Consider the following 22,448-nt stretch of genomic DNA (forward strand, 5'->3'; position numbering starts at 1 on the left):
AAACCCCAAAACACCCCATTTTGATAGAAACCCCCTCATGTTTTAAATGCGGCCCCAATGTTAACGCCACCCCACTATTGATGCAACCCGAAGCATGGCGAGCGCAGCTAGCCTGCGAGGAGCGGCGGTACGCGTCCTCTGACCTTTTCATACCCCCACTATCCACGTCGGCATGGAGTTGATTTTAAAAAGTGTGGTGAACGCATCGAGCCCGAAGCGTGGCGAGCGCAGCGTGCCCCGTGAGGGGACGCACATAACTTCACAGCTATACGTGTCCCCTCGCGGGGCGCGCTACTCTCGCCACGCTTCGGGCTCGGTGGCGCTCGCCACACTTTATAGAATCAACTCCATGCCGACGTGGATAGTGGGGGTATGAAAAGATCAGAGGACGGGTACCGCCGCCACTCGGGGGCTTGCGGCGCTTGCCACGCTTCGGGTTGAAGTCAATGGTGGGGTCGCGTTAACAATGAGGGGGGCAATAACCATACTTTATAACCATACTCAAAGAGGAATTGGCCATATTGGCCCCATATTGGCCCATTTCCCATTGTCTCCTATGTAAAATCACGTTGACCGACGCAACAAAACCAGATTTTGACTTTTAAAAATAATTTAACATTATTCTCTATGGGAAAATCCCGTTGATCGCGTCGGTCGCATCGCGGCCCATTATAATGGGCGGCGGCGGACGCGGTCAACGCAATTTTCTCTTTCACCGGCAAATTAGCAGGGGATTGACAGAAAATCGGGTCCATCGCATTGATTGTATGCCTTAAGTACCTTAAACTTAAGGCATACAATCAATCAATGAGACAGGCGCCGTGCTAGGAAATAAGTACCAAAAGCGGTTACAGAGTAAGATGTACATTGATAGTGTGGATGGTACAGTGACATTTGTGGGTGTGGGGGTGTGTGTGCGTGTTGTTTAGGTGTGTGTGTGCAATAGTATAGTAGGGTGTTATTGAGTCAGCGGCTCCCCACTGGCAGAGGTCACGACACAGGAAAACAGGAGGCTGGGTAGTGATAGGGGTGTGTGGCCATAAGGGGGACTGAAGAGGAGGATGGGGGACACTGTGCAGCTTCTGCCAGTGGGTCAGGGTCCAGCGTGGCAGCACAGGAGTACAGGACGGTGGCCCTGAGTCCAGGGCCGGCGCCACCACTAGGCAGCTTTAGGCATTTGCCTAGGGCGCCGGCACCTGGAGGACAGTGGTACCTGTGTAAAAAACTTGCGTCCCCGGCGTCCGTGTAGTGCTGGAGCGTGCAGGGGTGTCCGTGCCGCCGGGGGAACCTGCGGCGCTGTCATTGTGTATAAGCTGGCCGCTGCCGGCGGGGTCCCTACAGTGAATAGAAAATAACTAGCGCTATGCGCGCGGCGGCGCGGGAAACGCTAGTTATTTTCTGTTCACTGCAGGGAACCCGCCGGCCGCGGCCAGCTTATACACAATGACGCAAGTTTTTTACACAGGTACCACCCCCCCCCCCGGCACCGGGGTGCCCCCACCCCGACTCGCCTGAGGCGCTCCGGTGCCTTGCACCGGCCCTGCCTGAGTCAGTGTCTCCTCCTACTGGGTGGGAGTTAGGGTGCATGAGAGCAGGAGGCTGGGCGGTAAAGCATGATAGGGGAATGTGGACAACACAGGGTGAGCTGGTCCCCAGTTACGGGCAGGAGAACAGGAGGCAGGGCAGTGATAGGGGTGTGTGGGCATGAGGTGTAGTAAAGGTTTTTAGCTGTTGCAGAGTAGGGATGGCCTATGGTGCAGACGCCATCAATGGTTTGCATTGATGGCGATTTTGCGCCCTGCCATCGATAGTAGTAAAATATTACTTGGATAACAATCGATTGTTGTAGCTATCGATGGTCATCCATTATATCTGACTGAATAGGCCGTGGGTCAATCAGAACTCGGTGGCGGGACTTCCGGTTGTGTGTGTGTGTGTGTGTGGGGGGGGGGGGGGGGGGCACCTTAAAAAAATGTGAAACTTGATCGGTTATCCTTTGCCATCGATGTAGGGAAACCATCTGGTCCTCCCATATCGATGGCAAAAGTATTCAACATCGGCCATAAACCATGGATGATTTGAAATCATTGATGGTTCATGGGCATCCCTAGAACTGGAGGAGGGTGTGGGACTGTATGCAGCTCCGGGCAGTGGGTGAGCGTCTCTGGGAGGGAGTGAGCGTGCATGAGAGCAGGAGGCTGTATAATAGTGGTATAGGGGCAAGACATTGATAAAAGTTGTGGCGCTGGTGCAGAGGACCGTGGGGACACTTCTGGCAGTGGGGGATCCTGCAGCGTGGCAGCCAGGGCCGGATTTCCCACCTAGGGGCGGAACCTGCTTGTGGCAGTACAGGATCCCCCATTCTCACGGGGGTCCATCAAATGCGGGGTCGCGGGGGGATAATTGCGGGAGGGGCGGGGTCCGTGAATCACGGGATGGGGGGGTCGCGGGGGTCTGTGAATCGCAGAAGGGGGCACGGGGGTGCCGTGTATCGTGGGAGGGGGGCACGGGGATCCGTGAATTGCGGGAGGGGGGGTGCGGGGTTGCAGCGAATCGCGGGAGGGGGGGTGGAGGTGCCGTGAATCGCAGGGGAGTTTGAATCGCAGGAGGGGGCCGTGAATCATGGCAAGTGGGGGTCACGGAGGTCCACGAATTTGCTTAAAGGGGGTGTTGTGGGGGTCCGTGAATCTCGGGAGGGGGGAGTCGCGGGGGGTGTAAATCGCGGGAAGGGGGGTTGCAAATCACGGGAGGGGGGGTTTTAGGGGTCCGTGAATCGCGGGAGGGGGGCCGCGAATCTCGGGAGGGGGGTCACAGGGGGCTCCGAATTACAGGAGGGGTCGCGGGGCTGCCGTGAATCGCGTGAGGGGGGTCACGGGGGTGCCGTGATTCACGGAGGGGGGAGCATGGGGGGCCCCCGGATTGCTGGAGGGGGTCGTGGGGGTCCGCAAATTGTGGGAGGTGGGGTTGCAGGGGTCCATGAATCGCAGAAGGGGAGGCGCGAATCGTGGGAGGGGGGGTCGCGAATCGTGGGAGGGTGGTGCAGTGAATCGCGGGAGGGGGGCGTGAATCGCGGGAGGGGGGTGCAGCTCACCTACACCATGGTGGATGGTGGGCGTGTACTGTAGCCCTGGCTGGGCGGGGGGAGTTGTCAAGGGGGTGGTGGTGTGTATAAAACTGGTCTTTTCTCTAGGGGGGGTAGGTTTGTGTATAATGCTTGGTGGGAACTTTGGGTGTATGACACTAATCTTTTCCCTAGGGGGGGGCGGATTTGTGTATAACGCTGGGAGGCAACTTCATACACACAGGGGATGAGTGACAGATCTGGCTAAGTATACTGTATAAGAGATATGTGTATTTACATATATATGCATAATGTGTGTATATATATATATATATATATATATATATATATATATATATATATATATCTATATAATAAGTTGAAGAGTCTGTGTGCGTGTGTGTGTGTGTGCGTGTCCGTCGCATTGCGGACACACCGTGGCACTCAGAGACACCAAATTCAGCAACAAGATACCTCTGGACCCGGTGGTGTGCACCTCGAAGCCGTTTTTGGGAAATTTCACTTAGAAATTTAAAAAACACCAAGTTGTAATTTTCCTTCATTGATGTTCTGGGGAAAAGATCGATGATCAGGGAAACCGTTTGCGAAGGAACAACTCCACACCTGATTTCATTGCTGTCATTGAGTATGAATGACACATTCTAACATTATGGTGAAGGCTTTAAACAATTAGGAAATAATTGAGGATATACATAGACCACACAACACACACACACACATACACATTGTACACGCGCACACACACAGTACACCACATACGCACACATAGCACACAACACACACATTTATACGTAGAGCACCTCACACACACATTGGACAGACACACACACACACAACACACCACATGCAGTACAATACAAATCCATACACACTACAACAAACACCCAAAAACAGTACAACAAACACAGAGAACACACACACTTAAACATTGCCAGGATACGCAAAGCACACTACACACACATATATGCGTAGCACACATCACAAACTTACACATTTTGCAGATACACACAACACAACACTCACAGTACAACACACATTCACTACAAAACGCACCCAAAAACAGTACAATACACAAAACACACACTTAAACATTGCACAGATACACACAGCACACTACACACACACAGATTTATACATAGCACACCTTACGCACTTACACATAGGGCAGATACACACAACACACACACATAACATACCTCTAACAGCACAACACACACCCACATTCACCACACACACCCAAAAAACAGTATGACACACACAAAACACACACTTAAACATTGCACAGATACACAAAGACACAACACACACATACTGTATATACGTAGCACACCTCACACACTTACGCATTGGACAGATACATACAATACAACACACACAACCACATACACTACAACACACACAAAAACAGTACAACACACACAAACACACAGAACACATAAAAAATAATTTGCAGTTTATTTAACCATCTGTACTTTATGCCCCATATCCGTCTCTCCAGTCCTCCAGCCTGTCACTGCGCTCCCCGGCCAGTTGCACTGAGAAATCTTTGTCCTGGCCAATGCACCCATTGATCAATACAAAGTGGGTACACTGCACTCACCCTGTTAGTCAGTTGGATATTAGGCACTGCTCTGCCTTAAGGGTTTCCCAGACTCTTTTGGTTCATAGATAATGTTTGGTCGATGGGCATGAGCGCTGCATGCATTTGTTTGAATGTTATGAGTGTAAGAAGTTGAAGAATAAGACTGAGATGAAGATTTGTCACGTTATAGTGTACAATTTACTCAATAAATCGTGAAAAAAATATGTGTACATAGAAGTACAGTACAATCAAGAAATGAAAGTAGGATTAAAAAATAAATTCTGATTCAAACTGATAATTGTTTGGATGGCGGTGGGTTGCGAAACAAATCTATAGGTGGAGGGGTATGGATATTGTGGGCATAAGTGGTGTTTGGTACACCTACAGGGGGTCCCCAGTTGATGAGAAATTCTCACTACAGTGTCACCGTAGGGGGATTTCCAATTGGGGTTCAGGTGGTCTTTTAGGGACCCCTTTACAATCCAGTTGGTCTCTTCTCCTGGAGCCTACGGTCTCCCTCAGTGATTGACTATCATTAAGGGAGACTGTAAGCTCAAGGAGAAGAGACCTAGAGGATTGTAAAGGGTCCCTAAAAGACCACCTGGACCCCAATTGGGAATCCCCCTATGGTGACACTGTGACCGTGACACTGTAGTGAAAATCCCATCAATTGAGGGCCCCCTGTAGGTGTAACAAACACTAATTATGCCCACAATATCCATACCCCCACCTATAGATTTGTTTCACAACCCACCCCATCCAAACAATTATCAGTTTGAATCAGAACTTATTTTTTAATCCTACTTTCATTTCTTGATTGTACTTCTATGTACACTTACATTATTTTCACGATTTATTGAGTAAATTGTACACTTTGTAACATGGCAATTCTTTTTCTCAGTCTTATTCTTCAACTTCTTAAACTCCAAACCTTATCAATGCATCCATTGATGATTGTAATGGCTGGATCAGTGGATTGGCCCGGCGGGTGTAGGGAAGAATTTGGCCCATTGCACCCATTCCCAGTGGTGCATTACAGTGATGCGGATAGTGTGCGTCGCGTCATGACATCATGTAGCCAGGCCCACGGACCTGCTCCCACACTCAGGGGCTGCCCTACTGTTTGGTAGAGATGCTCGGTGCATGTGCTTTACAGATACCCAGACCTCAGAGACTGCTGCAGGCAGATTCGTTGAGGGGAGTGGCAGTGGCAGGGAGCAGTGAATTTTTAATTAATTATGGCGCGGTAAGTAACGCCCACCCCGGTCCCTTCGCACTCAGCGCCTGTAATTACACACCCTAGAAACTGTACAATTGAAAGTATAGAAATTGAGGTGTGGACATGTCCCTTTTTGATTTTGTACCGATTTCTGGCCCTCAGATGTTGGAGGATATGTCATACAGTAGGTGCTAAATCTCAGGAGTGGATGTGGAATTCATCAGCACATACAAGTTATCAACTCAGGAGCGTTGTGTTTCAAACAACAACACCACACCTGATTTCATTGCCGTCATTGAGTATCAATGCAAACACATTCTAACATTATGGTGGAATCTATAACAAATTACAATCTTAGGTCTTTGTCACAGCATACTGTAAGATGACATTTTTCAGCAATTTTGGAAATAAAGAAACCCCAAGGGTTTCCCGGGCAACGCCGGGCGGGTCAGCTAGTATATATATATATATATATATATAAAGACCAAAAAGACACACTCTCCAGACTCTTTGATGCAAAATAAAAAGCTGTGTATTTGTATTCACATAGACATCATAGTATAAAGAAGGGTACTCAACGTTAGCGTTTCAGTCCATATAGGACCTTCCTCAGGAGTTAGACAACAAGGGCATCCATTTGGGGTGAAGCACAGCGTGGACCACACAGCAGGTTCCTACAGCCAGCTGTGTGGTCCACGCTGTGCTTCACCCCAAATGGATGCCCTTGTTGTCTAACTCCTGAGGAAGGTCCTATGTGGACTGAAACGCTAACGTTGAGTACCCTTCTTTATACTATGATGTCTATGTGAATACAAATACACAGCTTTTTATTTTGCATCAAAGAGTCTGGAGAGTGTGTCTTTTTGGTCTTTATATACATGGACATTGTTTCTTGTAAGGAAAGTTCTGGACATCACCCCAGCGGTTGCATATTTTGTATGGAGTGCGATCTTATTGCATATATATTTATATATATATATATATATACATAGTCCAATGCAGCCGGCACTCTCGTAAATAAACACAGCTGGCCTCGGTGCCCAGGTAGAAGAAGTCATACACAATGTCCAATAGTAAATGGCACTCCAGAGACACGTTTCAGCTGAATCAAATTGTATTGAGAAAGGCTTAAGCCTTTCTCAATACAATTTGATTCAGCTGAAACGTGTCTCTGGAGTGCCATTTACTATTGGACATTGTATATATATATATATATATATACTAGGTGATTCATCGCGCCCTACGGGCGCTCTTCACACCGTCGTAAGGGGCTGCGCCCCCTTAATTTGTGAACATTTGTATATGAGAAAGATGGTTAGACTTGTATGAAAGATGCTCTGTATTGCAACTTGAGTTATAGGTGAAATGTGTTAAATAGAGAGCATATGATTTGGAAGGGGGTGTGTATTGTTTTGTTTAATTAAAAAGCGGTTACAGAGTAAGATGTACATTGATAGTGTGGAGGGTACAGTGACATTTGTGGGTGTTGGGGCTGTGTGTGCATGTTGTTTAGGTGTGTGTGTGTGCAATAGTATAGTAGGGTGTTTTTGAGTCAGCGGCTCCCCACTGGTGGAGGTCACGACACAGGAAAACAGGAGGCTGGGTAGTGATAAGGGTGTGTGGACATAAGGGGGACTAAAGAGGAGGGTGGGAGATACTGTGCAGCTTCTGCCAGTGGGTGAGGGTCCAGTGCATACCTCCCAACAGTCCCGATTTTAGCGGGACAGTCCCGATTATCAGGGCCTGTCCCGCTGCCCCACCCGCGGGCGGCAGTGTCCCGCGGTGTGGGGGGGCTGTGGGGAGTCCCCCCTGTCAGCTGCTAAGCAGCGGGGAATAAACGCTGTGCGCATACGCACAGCATCTATTCCCGCAGCCAGGGGGCTGGGGGCATGGCATGAGGCTCACAGAGCCTCTGGGTCATGCCCCCATAGCAGCAAAATGGGGGCATGGCCTCGCGGGAGAGCCGCAAGTATAGACCACGCCCCCAAATTAGGCCACACCACCCCCGCCTGCTATAATGGCAAAGTTGGGATGTATGCAGTGTGGCAGTACAGGAGTACAGGATGGTGGCCCTGAGTCAGTGTCTCCTCCTACTGGGTGGGAGTTAGGGTACATGAGAGCAGGAGGCTGGGCTATGAGGCATGATAGGGGCATGTGGGCAAAACAGCGTCAGCGACTCCCCAGTGGTGGAAGTTACGGTTCAGGAGAGCAGGAAGCTGGGTAGTGATAGGGGTGTGTGAGTATACGGGGGACTAAAGAGGGGCTTAGGGGTGCCGTGAATTGTGGGAGGGGCGTGGGGGGTGCCGTGAATCAAGGGAGGGAGGGGGCGCAGGTGTCTGCGGATCGCGGGAGAGGGTGGGGGTCCGCAAAGCGTGGGAGGGGGCGTGAATTGCGGGAGGGGGGGTTGCGAATTGCGGGAGGGGGGTGTGTGCGGTGGGTGACGTGAATCGTGGGAGGGGGCGTGAATCGTGGGGGGGGTGCGCGGGGGGTCCGTGAATTGCTGGAGGGGGGGGGGGGGGGGCACGGGGCGCGATAAATCACCGAGTTGGTTATATATTCTTGTAGAAGGATGGTAGGATGTTGCTGTCATTCAGAATGCATTTACATAAACAGTAATAGTAGCAGTAAAAGGTCTGACTTAAAAAACCTACAGTACAACAGAACAGGTGTTATATATTATACAAAGAATTGGTTGATGATGTGTAGGTTGATGTGCACATAATTGTCACTGTAAAAAAATTGCTACAAGAAAAAATCAACACAGAAAGATCAACACATGTAAATGTTGACATAAGTATGGCACTTCATTGGTGTCGACACATGAGAATAAATATGAAAACATTCAAAAAAGAAAAATAAATCTTCAAAAACTCATGTCAACCTTTTTCATTGTCGACCATAGCCGTGTCAGTGTTTTGCATGTGCCATTTAATCCTGGGGTTGCCGTGAATCGCGAGCGGGGGTGGGGGGGGGGGGGGGGGAGGTGAGGTGTGTCCGCGAATCACGGGTGGAGGGGTCGTGGGTGGATGCCGTGAATTGCGGGAGGGGGGTCGCGGGGGGGTGTGGGTGCCGCGAATCGTGGGAGGGGGGGACGCGGGGGGTTGCAGTGAATCGTGGGAGGGTGGGTCGCAGGGGCGGGGGGTTGCCGCAATGACAGGGGGGGGGAAATCGCAGGTAGGGGGGGTCGCGGGGGGTGGGGGTACCGCGAGGAAGGGGGGCCTGGGGGGTTGGCACAAATCGTGGGAGGGGGGGTCGCGGGGTGCCACGAATCACAGGAGGGGGTGTGTCACGGGGTGGGCCCGCAAATCGCGGGAGTCGCCGCGAATTGGGGGTGTGTGCTGTGAATCGCGGGAGGGGGGTCGCCGGGGGGTGCCGCGAATCGCCATAAGAAAAAATCAACACAGAAAGGTCAACACATGTAAATGTTGACATAAGTGTGGCACTTCATTGGTGTCCATGTCGACACATGAGAATGAATATGAAAACATTGAAAAAGTAAAAAATAAATCTTCAAAAACTCATGTCAACCTTTTTCATTGTCGACCATAGCCATGTCAGTGTTTTGCATGTGCCATTTAATCGTGGGGTTGCCGTGAATAGGGGGGGGGGGAGGGACACATTGATCTGTTTCTGGACTTTCTTCTTAATTTATGGATTACCATCACCTGTGCTTAAACACCTTTCTTATCAATTACCCTGTTTAAAACAGGTGATGACAATCATAAATTAAGATGGAAGTCCACAAACAGAGCATTCTGTCCCTCCTGGAAATGGTCATGTTGGGAGGTATGGAGGTGTGGGGAACTACGGCATTTGGCGAGACGTAGTACAGAGCAAATGCGGAGGTTCTGGCATGCGGTACGTGTATGCGATCATTGCGACAAAAGATATTGCCACCCATGTGCAAGGAGTTCGGCTTCAAGTATGCGCCGATGCCAACTCAGCTGCCACAGCTCATGGCGGTGGAAGAGCGTCTCATTTGTCCGCGTCTTCAACTTATGCAAATTCAGGCTCTTGCTTTGATCACTCGAAACGCCTTCTATGCTCTGCAATACCTCGATCAATCTCACATGTCCGCGCAATTTGAACATACTGTACGAGCTCATCACTATGTATCCTGCTTTACTTATCACCGGCCAATTGTACAGAGGCTAGCTATCTCTGACAAATAAACAAATCATATATCGTTTCATTCATTGTCCAATACCCTAATAAGATTTACATGTAATCCATGTTCGGTAGATGCCACAAACGGCAATCTACCAAGGGCCCTTTTTTATCACTATCACTATTTCTTTACGATTTTAATTACATTTCATTGTTATTATTATTATTTTTTTTCTCTCACTTTCTATACATAGCCTCGGTTCCTATCACTAATTTATTAACACTATAGTATTCTCACTGGTATGCTGCTCTGCACTTTGTTTAGCTTAGCTACACTTTTTTTTGGGTGCTGCACTCTGCACCTAGATATAGCGCTAGGGACCCCCAATATACAGAGAAGCCTTGGAGACAGCTTGGGGGCTTACACATAAATTTGCGCAAATATATGTAACAAATATCTCTGAATTCTATTATCATGTAGTGTTCAATATTGGTTACTAATGCCATTCAGTGAGCTGGGGGAACTATGTCTTGTTTTACTTATTCAGTATTAACCCCTCCCTCTCATGCACCTGAATGGTATTAGTAAACTAATTGAGCATCTTTGTCCGCATACTCATCTCCATCATTGGCATCTAGCCTCTAGTTGTATGTTGATTGAGTCCTCAATACTTATATCCAAGCTGTAATGTGTATTGAACTGTGCCCTCTTCATTTGTACTGTATTCTTGTTATTTATTCAATGTTATGCCAAGCTTTGTCTTCCTGTATTGTTCCTTTGTACGGCGCTGCGAAACACCTGTGGCGCCTTATATATAAAATTATAATAATAATAATAATAATAATAAATAAATATATATATATATATATATATATATATATATATATATATATATATATATATATATATATATATATATAGTAGACAGGAGATCCGGCACAACCGCTTGTAAATTCAGCTTCGGCGGGTGCCCACACAGCAAGTACGCTAATTATAATCCACAAAGGTGTCGCACTCCGGCCCATTTTCAAAAGCTTTTTTTATTGCGAACAACGATGACACAGCAACGTTTCAATACACTTAAGTATTATCGTCAGGCTCATTGAACTTACAAACAGCCGTTGTTTAAATAATGAACACCGCGCCATTCAGCCAGGGTACACGCCCAGCCAGGCGGCGCTATCAGATGACATCATCAAACGTTACTAAGTTGCAATATCTAAGACAATATATAAAAAAATGCTAAAGTAACCAAATCCACCTATAATGTAAAAACAAACACCATGTAACATATATATCCATCGTGAATGAACGATTATCACAATATTGATCAGGACAAAAACGTCCCATATTCAGCAAAATAAATAGAGCGTGATATATAAATAGACATAGCAAAAATCACAAAGTAACCAAAACACCTATAACAAAGTTACAAACAACATATAACATATAGCGGTAAGTCTCAATAATGGGTTAGCATAACATCAGTGAGAATAGAGGGCAAAATACTGAGAACATCGATCAATAATATTGAAATATCAAAATATCGAAATAATCAACAGAATCATTGTAGCAGAACATTGAGGCCCATATTTTCGTTAAGCCCCCTAGGAGCAACTGTGTCCAATCTTATGATCCATCTGGATTCACATTGCAACAATCGAAGACCACGATAACCCCCCCCCCATAGAGAGGGTGCCACGTGGTCTATCATACAGTATTTTAAAGAAGCAATGCTATGCCCAGCTGTTAAGAAGTGGCGAGCCACTGGCTGCTCACTCTTACCGGTCTTGAGGGCTTTGGAAATCGAAGACCGATGTCCAGCCATTCGTTCCTTAAAGCTACACTCGGTTTTACCGATGTAGCTAAAGCCACAAGGACACAAAATCTGATAGACTACATATCTGGAGTTACACGAAAGTGTGTGTCTGATGGTACCTTTCCAGTATGTGGATGATAAAATGTTGGACCGGGAATCATAAATCTGCAAGTGGTGCAAGGACATCGCACACAGCCCAATTTCTTTGATCGATCTATATCGGCTGGTGTGTATGTCTTTACTAGATGATCTCGTAAATTAGGAGGGCGTTTATAACATGACATCAGATGGGCATTGTTAAACTTAAGCTCAGAGTCACTCTGTACTATTGGCCATAATTTTTTGGCTGCAGAATTGATTTTGGTGCTACTGGTGTTAAATGTATTAACCCAGGGAAACATTACGGTGTTATTATTCCTAGTGGGCACATTGTGGAGCAAAAGATTTCTATCTAAATTAACCACTTATTGTTTAGTGGCCTCCAAAGCATCTCTGTCGTAACCCCTAGCTGCAAATTTGTCCACCATTTCATCAAGTTGGACTATCGATGTTTTATCGTTAGAATTGATACGTTTTACACGTAGGAGCTGAGAATATGGGAGACCATGTATCAATCCCTTCGGGTAACAGCTAGATGGCAATAGCAGGTTGTTGCGGTCAGTTTCTTTTGTAAATAAAGAAGTCTCAACAATTCCTTCGTTTAAAGTGATACACACGTCTAGGAAATGTACTCGATTTGCAATCATGGTGAAAGTGAATTTGATAGGACTTTCACTTAAATTATGGGTGTCTAGGATTGCCACCAGGTCCTCAGGGGGACCCTTCCAAAACACCAAGAGGTCATCGATATAACGTGTATAAAAAAGAACTCTTTCCTCTATCGAAGGATCAGAAAAAAATATTTTGTTCTCAATATCGAACATAAAAATGTTCGCGTAGGATGGCGATACCGCGGCTCCCATCGCGCATCCCACGTTTTGAACAAAAAAGTTGTCCCTATAGAGGAAAAAGTTCTTTGTCAATATCAATTCGAGCAATTCAACCACAAGATTGACATTAGGACCATCATAGTCGTTATTGTCAATCAAAAATTTATTTAGGGCTGAAAGCCCTTCTTTATGGGGTATAGCCGTATACAAGCTGCAAACATCGATGGTGAACAGCCATGTATCGGCACCCCAGTTAGAAACCAAAGACAATTTGCACAACAACATAGAAGTGTCCAGCAGGTAATGCGGGTGTGCTCTAATACTGGGCTGAAGTACACTATCGACGTAAACGGACACAAGTTGGAATAAAGAACCACGGGCAGACACTATGGGTCTACCCGGGGGGTCGACAAGTGACTTGTGCACCTTTGGGATGCAATAGAAAACCGGTGCAATAGGAAATTTGGGGACAAGGCTGTCCATCAATTTCTTGGGAATATCATTCTGATCAACTCCTTTTTGCAAAACTTGAACAAGAGTCCTTTTGTAATCCTCAGTCGGATCCCTTGGTAACGCACTGTATGTTTTGACATCATTAAGGTGTAGCATCACCTGTGCATGATATTTATCTGCATCCTGGATAACCAGGGCACCCCCCTTATCGGCAGATCTGAATACAAGGGACTGGTTGTCACAAAGAGCTTGTAGGGCCAGTCTGTCTGCTTTGTTGAAATTACTCCTAATTGCTGAGGAGGTGGTGGGAATCATACCGTCCACCTGTTCATTCAGGAGGCGCATAAAAGTTTTCACTGAAGGGTTGAACGACCGGGGTTCAAAATTGGACTTAGGTAATAATTTCTTAAGTTGCGGGGGTATCACTTCAGGCTGTGGGCAAGAAGGCATTGTGATATTTTTGGCGAAATATTCCTTAAGTTTAAGGCCACGATGTAATCGATGTTGATCGACAGTCCAATCTAATTTGGAAAAATTCGATGAAGGACAAAAGGACAGGCCCTTGGACAAAACCCTCTGTTCGTCTGTAGAGAGCTCATAGGACGATAAGTTGATAACAATGTCCTTTACTCTATCGGTGGCTTCGCCGCCCGACCTCTGCCTTTGCCTTTTGCCTTCTCCACCACGTCTGGTATGGCCTCGCCTCCTCCTGCCACTCGAGCCCTCGTGAATACCCCTAAAAGGTGAGACGGCTGGTACCTGCTTTTGTTTTTATTCACTCTCTGAGCATCTGACTCACTATTAGATGAGTTAAACTCAGTGGAAGACGCTTGGTCAGCATTGCCCCTGGCTCTTTGCCTCCTAAAGTACGGTTTCCTTGGACCAGAGTTATTACGCATTTCAGTCCATTTATATACCGCATTGGCAGCATAATCTGCATCCACTTTCACCCTTTTCTCTTTTTTAAACCTAATCAGGTCACGTTTATATGTTTGTATTTGGGCATTTAACTTGTCATACCACTTCGAATCAGTATCAGCCACTAGTCTGTCTTTATGTACCAACTCAAAGCTGGCTATTTTTTCAGTGGTCATGTCCATCTCTTTTCTACAATGTTCAATGATTAGTAACATTAGATCAAATGAACATTTGTTCATAATTGCGGCCCAACGTCGGCAGAATGTTGGATCATTTCTGCCGATTGTAGGGCCATTTTTCATCCTCAGACCTCTAGGAATTTTTTTAGCCCTATGATAGTCGCTGAGTGTCAACCCATGATAATAATAGTCGACATGTCGTCTGTGTAGACGCAATAAATCTTTAAACAAATCCTCAGGGGGAGTGGCTTCAGGTAGGTCTGTTTCCTCAAACCTAATCTTATCAGCTTCATTCTCAGAAAAGGTGAGGATAGCACCTACTTCGTATTGTGTAAAAAGAATGCCACTTGTACCCTCTTCAGGGAGACCTTCCGCCATAATAGGAGTGCAGCAGACACAATTTGTGCAAAAGTGAAAAAATATAAAAGATATCACCTGATGACGTAGTGTATACCGATAGGGGTGCCCTGATCTGGAAAAAGTCCCAAACGAAACACGCTCCAGGTCCTTCCCAATATAGTAGACAGGAGATCCGGCACAACCGCTTGTAAATTCAGCTTCGGCGGGTGCCCACACAGCAAGTACGCTAATTATAATCCACAAAGGTGTCGCACTCCGGCCCGTTTTCAAAAGCTTTTTTTATTGCGAACAACGATGACACAGCAACGTTTCAATACACTTAAGTATTATCGTCAGGCTCATTGAACTTACAAACAGCCATTGTTTAAATAATGAACACCGCGCCATTCAGCCAGGGTACACGCCCAGCCAGGCGGCGCTATTAGATGACATCATCAAACGTTACTAAGTTGCAATATCTAAGACAATATATCAAAAAATGCTAAAGTAACCAAAACCACCTATAAAGTAAAAACAAACACCATGTAACATATATATCCATCGTGAATGAACGATTATCACAATATTGATCAGGACAAAAACGTCCCATATTCAGCATAATAAATAGAGCGTGATATATAAATTGACATAGCAAAAATCACAAAGTTACTTTGTGATTTTTGCTATGTCTATTTACACATCACGCTCTATTTATTACGCTCTATTTATTATGCTGAATATGGGACGTTTTTGTCCTGATCAATATTGTTATAATCGTTGGTCAGCATTGCCCCTGGCTCTTTGCCTCCTAAAGTACGGTTTCCTTGGACCAGAGTTATTACGCATTTCAGTCCATTTATATACCGCATTGGCAGCATAATCTGCATCCACTTTCACCCTTTTCTCTTTTTTAAACCTAATCAGGTCACGTTTATATGTTTGTATTTGGGCATTTAACTTGTCATACCACTTCGAATCAGTATCAGCCACTAGTCTGTCTTCATGTACAAACTCAAAGCTGGCTATTTTTTCAGTGGTCATGTCCATCTCTTTTCTACAATGTTCAATGATTAGTAACATTAGATCAAATGAACATTTGTTCATAATTGCGGCCCAACGTCGGCAGAATGTTGGATCATTATTTAAACAATGGCTGTTTGTAAGTTCAATGAGCCTGACGATAATACTTAAGTGTATTGAAACGTTGCTGTGTCATCGTTGTTCGCAATAAAAAAAGCTTTTGAAAACGGGCCGGAGTGCGACACCTTTGTGGATTATATATATATATATATATATATATATATATATATATATATATATATATATATATATATATATATATATATATAGTCCAGTAATCCAGCACTCTAATGGTTTAAACGAAATGATGTTAAATGCTCCGGTGCCTTCCTTGAACCACGGGTGTCCGATATAAATTCAACAAACGAGGCGGCACTCATCAGGCTTGATATGCAAAATAACTTGGTTTATTCCAACATGTTTCGGGAGTAATGTCCTCCCGTCGTCAGGGATAAAACAACAGTGACCGAGATCAGTTTAAATACATCACTAGTACTACCTCCACCAATGAGATTCACCTAATCAAGAGGCCTCAACTCTCCACCTGTGGGTCCACAAAGGTATACGCCTCACAGGGAGCCATAGTTACCGGCACACCTTGATTGTAAATTAATATACAAAAAATATATATATATACAGTATGACAGATAACGTCCTCTCTCACTGTGCTTCCTCATGGTCCTTGGTAGACCTGTACATGAGTAGCTGGTGTACAAAACAAAAATATTCGAAATTCTGTTGCGCAAATAAAAGTGCAGCTGATCTCCTCAACCAGTGTTATCAAAAACTGGCAACTATCATATATCACAAAAAACAATTTTTTGGAAGTACAGCGCTCTACTGGGGATAAGATAAAACTGGAATCCTAGATAATGTCCGTTCCTTTGTTACTTCGTGTGGTTCACATGAAAGAAACAAAATAATATACAACATGTGTAGTAGTCCACAAATACGTATAGTCCAGTAAATATAAAGGGGACTCTTGGAGCTAGATGAATGCAATGGATTCCTCTGTGTCCCTTGTGTGGTGGTAGACTGGGGGATTTTTCTTTTTATAGGGTCACCTCGTGCCGGGATCTATGAATCGCTTACACTTTGCTTACATAAAAAGGGTTCACACCCCGTATATAACGGTTTCTTTATCTTTATGTAATCAACGAGTGATGCTTACTTATCGCTTACATGTATCAAGATGATGGAACTCTCATCAAGGTTTCTTTATGTAAAAGACATCTCCAAATCCATTTTGAATAAAAAACTTTTTCTCCTTTTATTGTAAAACAATTATAAAAAAAACGGTGCCAGATGGACTCCAAAAACCAGAAAACACAACAGTAGCCAGATGGAAGCCCGGGAAGCACACTCACGGTTATACTGGTATGGGGGGGCAGCTCGGTCATACACACAAACAGGAACTTCAGTGGTAGTGGCACCCCACCAACGCGTTTCGACTTGTAGGAAGTCTTTTTCAAGGTGGTGCCACAGTCATTGCTTGATGGATATATATACCCAAACATGGTGGGTGGTGTAATTGGGGGGTGGGTCCTGGTCACATGTGAATATACTCGTATCCCACATAAAATACACTTCAGATGTTACAGAATACATGATACATAAAGTGAACATATGCACATATAAATACTTTTTAAAAATGGTCCATATACAACGATATATATTAAGTACCAGCATTTAACAGTTAACCCGGATCTCCTAATAAGGTAATATCGGGCTTTAGTTACGGGTGCACTTCCTGTAAGAATCAGGAAACGTGCACTGACGGGCGGGTTCCCCACCCGCTCTCTGGTGCCGTGATAAAGTGCAGGCTGTGCAGTTAACATTACCGTCTGGGTTGTGATCCGCATAGCCGTTCGGGTGGAACGCACAGCCATAGTGATAGACGGTATTAGATGACGTGCGGGGCATGAAACGCACGGCCATATTGAATGGTGGAACGCATGATGAGAGACCTGCTGGAGAGGGAGGGGCGGAAACGCCGTGGAACGCACGGACATATTGGTAGGGTGGAATGTATGTTTCAGTAAGGCACGGACATTGCTTTAAACAAAGGTGTGTAACCTAGGTGACGTGAAATACCCGGCCATATTAAGCCTGATGTTAAAATCTGATGTTTAACATGAATGGGAAATCGAGTAAGGGGGCGTGTTTAACGTGGAACGCACAGACATATTGATAAAGTGAAATATACAATTTAATACTGCATAGTTGGGGCTAATGGTAATTGGCATGAAATGCACGGCCATATTTGTTGTTCCAGATGGCAGGTGCTGGTATTTCACGTCACCTAGGTTACACACCTTTGTTTATTCTAAACCCAAATGAATCGATACACATAATCAACTATTTTATGAAGGGGGAATGGTCTAAGCGGAATTATAAGAACCATTTAATTTCTAAATCCCCGTTAAGTCCTTTCGGGGTAAGGGTACTCATATTATAGATGTACTTCATCTCCGTTTGTGCCAGGGAGATTTCACATCCTTTCTGGCGCCAGTTCCCCACGACTTTTTTGATCCCCACTACCTGTTTGATTTCTGAGCATGAGCAGTTGTGTACATTCTTAAAATGTTCAGAAAGTAGATGGTTCTCTAGGCCCTTTTTGATATTTCTTGCATGCTCCGCCCATCTTTCCCTTAAGGTCCGTGAGGTTTTTCCCACATACTGTAATCCGCATTTGCATTCAATTACATAAATGCAGTTCTTTGTGTTGCATGTTATGAATTCATCGATGTTGAAAGTGTGATCATTGCCACAGCAAACGGGAACACTTTCAACATGGTGGGGGTGGTGGGAGAGGGAAATTTTATTTCAGGAAAAAAATGAGGAATACACAGATAACATCTTGATGTATCAGAGATATATAGACGATATATTCATACTGTGGGAAGGAAGTAAAAACGATCTGGAAAACTTCATCTCAATATTAAACACTAATAACCTGAATCTGAGATTGACCCACGAAGTGAGCAAGATCTCTATCAATTTCCTGGACCTTACCATCAACATTCAAGAGGAAGGGATAATAACAACAGATATCCATAGAAAGAGCACAGCAACAAATAGTATCCTACATTCTACAAGTGCCCACCTACCTGCAACAATCAGAGCTATTCCGAAAGGAGAACTGATACGTACTAAACGTAATTGCTCAGATCCTGAAACATATGAAAAAAGAGAACTAGAACTGAGCAAAAGACTCCAAGATAGGGGATATAGCCAGAGACTGATTAAAAGAGCAAAAAAGGAAGTTGATGCAACATCAAGAGAATCTCTACTCCAACCTAAAATACACAATTAAAAGGAAGAACCGGTCAGGTTCATAGGTAGCTTCAATAAAAACTGGAAGGAGATAACAGCTATCCTACAAGACCACTGGCAAATTCTGAAAACCGATGAAGACCTGAAAAAGGTACTGCCAGCACAAGTGCAGACAAGTTGGAGAAGAGCTAGAAACATTAAGGACCGTCTCGTATAAAGTCATCTCACGAAACCATCAATTCCTGATAAAAGACCTGGCTCCATGAAATGTGGAAAGTGCAAAGCCTGCCAATATATGACCCCAAAAACATCATACACAGATAAATGGGGGAAAGAGTGGAAAATACAAGAGAACATCACGTGTACCACTATGGGAGTCATATACCGCCTACAATGCCCCTGCAATAAAACATATATTGGCAAGACCATCAGACCCCTCAAGGTACGAATACTCGAACATGCAGGAACAATACGCAATGCACAGAAAGATAAGGACAATTTCAAGACACTGACTCCTGTGGCCAAACATTTTCTAAGATTCCATAATTGCAAACCAGAAGCCCTGAAAGCATTTGGAATGAAACAGATACGCCTGGGAATAAGAGGAGGAGATCTTGACAAAGAATTGTTAAAACAGAAAACAAGAATGATCTTCATAATGGACAGTTTACATCCAACCGGCCTAAATGAGAACAATAGCTATACATCATATCTCTAGAAATAAGAACAAAATGAAGTCAGGAAGAATCAGTGAGATTCAAAAGACAACCACCAAGAAGTTAAAAGAACAACAAACTGAAGATCAAATATTGGAAAAAATAAAGATTTCTCTCATCAAGAAAAATTATAAAAAAACAGGAAGGTGAATGAAACAGAGAAACCCAGAATAAAAGAACGACATAGAGATGATACGGGATAAAGAAAAAAGAAGAGAGAAAAAAGAAAGAAGAAAAAGAAGAAAATAACAATACCAAAATAAAAATAAAAAATAAAATAACCATAAAACTACACAAACAAATAAAAACAATAACAAGAACACAATAGTATACAAAAATAACAAATAAAAAAAGAAGAGAAGGAAAAACTTACCTAAAGATACCAGATGATATGTTTCCGAATGGGTGGAGGAAGAGCTCTGAAGAAACCTAGAAGAAACATATGGCACACAAAACAGAAACACAGTGAACAAACCATTATAATATAAAAACAGATTCACTACTGAAAACAAGAAGACACAAGAAGAAATACACAATCACCCATCACATAAATCACATAATAAGACACATATACAACATACCTCCCAACTTCCGTCCGGAGGAAATAGGGACACTCGCAGCGCCCGAAAAGGGGGCGGAGCGTATGCAAATGAGGGCGCGGCTTATGATAATTAGCCGCGACCTCATTTTCATACGAGAATAGACGCTGTGCGCATGCGCACAGCGTCTATTCTACTAGATTGGGGGGTCTCCCAACTGCCACCCCCCGCAGCGGGACAATGCCTGCCGCGGGTGGGACGTCGGGACAGGACCCGAAAATCGGGACTGTCCCGACGGAATCGTGACAGTTGGGAGGTATGTATACAATAAGACACACATGTATTTACACATACAAAAACCAAATCCAAATATTAGGCACTTCACCCAGATCTTAAAGGATCACTATCACAAAAATCCCCCCCCCCCCCTCTTTTTCTTTCCCCTTTCAGAAATCCACCATCACTCCTTCCCACATAGTAACCAATATATGGCACTTACTGGCAAAAAACCATATTACAAATAGATCACAAATATGAAGATCGATCTTCACCTTAACCTAAGATAATGATAATTTTTTCACCATCACTATGAGTTTTTCACGATTATTTGGCATGTTTGATCACCTTTTTACGTTTTTATTACACCTTTTTCTTTTTCTTTTACCTTGATTCACTCACCTATACAGACATATATTATAAAGGAATCTGAATACATCATAATGTACTGACACCCAATGAAACAATAAAGATTGAAAAATCGGATGAAAACCATGATAATGGACTGAAATTAGTCTAAAAGAATGAGGAACGGTTAAACTCTATGACAAACGCTTAAAAGGATAAGAAATAACCTTAAAACCATAAATGGTATGACTTAATACAGATTCCGGACCTCTCAGTACACAGTGTAAAAGAATAAACAATATTAGGAGGCTAGGAACGCCTAGGTAACCATGATCCTAACACCTTGTCAACACTGAAGTATGATCTCCAGAATACATATATACAGAACTAAATTATAGAAAGATGTATAAGCAGGTATAAATATAAAACTTTGAAATCCTGATTATAACATACAGAGTCCAGGGCAAAACTAACGCTGAGATCGAGAATCCGGGACAGTGATTGGTCGGTCCGGACCATGTGACAAACAGATGATGTATGACGCGAGTCACATGACCCGGAAATAGGGCAAAATAGACGGAGCTGCCGTCTGACAGCAGCAGAAACCACAGCCACAGGATTGGCGTACGATAGGACACGTGATCGCGGCTACGCGATTTGATTGGAGGAGGAAAATAAATAAATATAATCCTAAGGAGGCACTCGGTTGGTCTTGAAAAAGCCTTATTAGGTGAAACGCGCATCGAGCTGTTAGAGCCCGACCTCTAGCTGCACTATATGAAAACAAATAGAGAAATGTATATGAATTGAATTTAGAAAAATTAAGGTGTGTGTGTGGGGGGAACCAGCGGTGATACTCACCCAAAGTGGGGGAAAACAATCAGTGTACCTATATTAACAAACATGTATATATAAAGAAGAACGCACCGCTCACTTACAGTGGGAGTGCAAACTGTGTATGCACACAAAAATAAACCAATGTGTATAAAAAGTAAGTAAGTAAGTAAGTAAGTTTTATTTATATAGCGCACTTTCTCCAGCAGGACTCAAGGCGCTTTACAGACAATAAAAATAACAATGCACATACTGCAATACAAAGGGTTATCAGTACAAGGAACAGGCAACAATGGCAGTACAAATGTACATCACACATACAGATATGCACAAGACGCATTCTAATAAGGGACACGGACATGGGGAACATATTTACCGAGCTGTGCAGTACCCAGGCAGCCATTCAGCGGCGCCACATGGTGATTGCACAGCCAGTAACAGTACTGATATATATAAACTAGATGTACTCTAATGAGGAGCACAGACATGGGGACCATATAATTACTGAGCTGTGCAGTACCCAGGCAGCCATTCAGCGGCGCCACATGGTGATTGCACAGCCAGTAACAGTACTGATATATATAAACTAGATGTACTCTAATGAGGAGCACAGACATGGGGACCATATAATTACTGAGCTGTGCAGCACCCAGTCAGCCAATCAGCGGCGCCACATGGTGATTGCACAGCCAGCTAGGTAGCCAGTAACAGTACTGATATATATACTAGATGTACTCTAATGAGGGTCACA

At 44.4% G+C, this 22,448-nt stretch overlaps 1 protein-coding gene across 1 annotated transcript in view; it reads right to left on the reverse strand.

Annotated features, from left to right (window-relative positions):
* LOC146041720 (sialoadhesin-like) overlaps nt 1–22,448 on the reverse strand; it is a 74,569-nt gene that overhangs the window by 39,368 nt on the left and 12,753 nt on the right. Inside the window, exon 2 of the mRNA XM_083161634.1 lies at nt 20,074–20,129. The gene's annotated coding sequence lies outside the window, so the exon portion shown is untranslated. The remainder of the gene's footprint in view (nt 1–20,073; nt 20,130–22,448) is intronic.

Source organism: Crinia signifera, chromosome 19 (assembly GCF_055691185.1).
Source record: "Crinia signifera chromosome 19, ASM5569118v1, whole genome shotgun sequence".
NCBI classification, from domain to species: Eukaryota; Metazoa; Chordata; class Amphibia; order Anura; family Myobatrachidae; genus Crinia; species Crinia signifera.